We start from the raw sequence: 2,054 nt of genomic DNA, 5'->3' as shown, positions 1-2,054 counted from the left end.
GGACGTTGACCGGGTGTAGGCCCAGACAACGTGTCCTCCACGCCCCGCTCAGCGGTGGTGGAGCAGACGGCGATGGAGAGACAAGGGCCAGGCACTGACCGGCCAATCCACACGCTATGACTGATGTCAGTGGCCCTGATGTTAAGAGCCTGGAACTTCCATTTCCTTCTGCAGGGCTCCAGTCAAAGGCACACAGAGATGGTAGGTGTGTGTGTGTGTGTGTGTGTGTGGGGGGGGGGGGGGTGAATGGAAAAGGTGGTGGAGAGTAACGAGAGCAAATGAGAGTGTGCGTGTGTACGTGTGCGTGTGTCCTGTTCTCTCACTTTGCTCCAATTGTCTCTCTTGCCCTCTCCCTGTCTCCCTCTCCTACTGTCGTCCTCTCACAATCCTCCCCCTCCCTCCCTCCCTCCCTCCTCCCTCCCTCCAGATGGTAGCAGGGTGTGCTGAGCCTATTTAAGCCCCTGGGGTATCTAATTGGACACTAATGGACTCCTCTGTTTCCCTGCCTCTACAGATGTTGACAGCTGACCCCAGTCACCGGCCAATCATGTGGCACAGCTGGAGAGGACATGCCCATCTGACACCCCCCCCCCCTCTCTCGCCCACCACACCACACCCCACCCCCCCAACCCTACTCCGACAACCTTGCTTGCCCTCCCTGGGATATGCAATTCAAACACACACGCACACACGCACTCACACACACACACCTGCATAGGACGCTACCATTTATCACAGCCGCCCAATCGTTCACCATGTATCATGCACCTCCTTATCCAGTCTACACAGACGCAGACATGAGATCAGAACCGAGTCCTATCCTTCACCATCGTCAACAATACATCACCAGCCCACGTTCAGTCACTCCCCAGAGCGGAACACCCTCTCCTTTCAGCGACGGCACAAACGCTAATATTTCATACTGGCGTCTCCGCACAGGTCTCTCTCTTTCCCTCTCCCCTTCCTCTCCCTCCTTCTGCCCTCCTTCCCCCTCTCCCTCCTCTCGTCTTCATCACAGCCTCACGCCAATCCCCGAGACAGCTTCCTGCAGTGTTTTTCTGCTTTTCCCCCACTCACCCTTTTTTTTCAGGACTTTAATTAGAAACCCCTCCTCATCTCCCCCGTACCCCCCCCCCTCTCTCTCTCTCTCTCTCTCTCTCTCTCTCTCTCTCTCTCTCTCTCTCTCTCTCTCTCTCTCTTGTGCTCCCTCCCCCTCCTCTTTGCAGACCCCTGATCTCCCGAGTCAATCCGCCCGGGGCTCCTCGGGAGAAGGACGCTGATCCAGCCGTTCACCAAGGCCGGCGGACGCGGGCACGCCATCACTCTTAATTCGATTCCGGCGGCGTGACGCACCCGCCATCACGCCCATTACCAAGGGTGCCCTCACGGCGTGCAAGAGACACACACATCCACCCCCCCCCCTCTCAACCCCCCCCCCACTTCCCCCTCTCAGCCCCCCCCCTCGTTCCCCCTCTCACCCCCCCCCCCCTCTCAGCCCCTTCCCCCTCTCAGCCCCATCCCCTCCCCTCACGCCCCTCCCTCGTGTCACTTTCACTTTTTCTGATTAGCGCCTGGTGGAATCTGTTTCCCGGTTCGGGAATGCTAATCCCGAGCGAGGCGAGTCGAGGTGATTAACAATTAGTGGGTCCTCGCCGCGCGCCGAGTGGGGGTGTTAATTGGAACGCTCGCCCCTTGACTGATGAGAACAAAGTGGCTAATTGGCAAGCAGGGCTGAGTAACTTTGGACCTGGGGCACTCCTTCCTGACGCAGTTTGGGCGTGTGAATTGCGCGCGTGTGTGTGGACTAGCTGAGTGGAGCTAAGATGAACCAAAGTCTCAAACGAGTCAGACAAGTCTAAAAAAGACTTGACCTTCTGTTGATTTTCTTAGTTAGAGCGTACAGCAGGCACACAAACACACACACACACACACACAAAACACACCCGATCCCTCTCAGCAAGGCTAACGGCCCATTTGCGCCTGTGTGAAGGAATAATATTAGGCGTGACCTCTGCAGACAGAGAAGAGATTGGTTCAGTAGATCCTGTTGGGAC

The sequence above is a fragment of the Osmerus eperlanus genome, chromosome 17 (assembly GCF_963692335.1).
Source record: "Osmerus eperlanus chromosome 17, fOsmEpe2.1, whole genome shotgun sequence".
Lineage (NCBI taxonomy): Eukaryota > Metazoa > Chordata > Actinopteri > Osmeriformes > Osmeridae > Osmerus > Osmerus eperlanus.
This window is presented reverse-complemented; position numbering follows the sequence as displayed.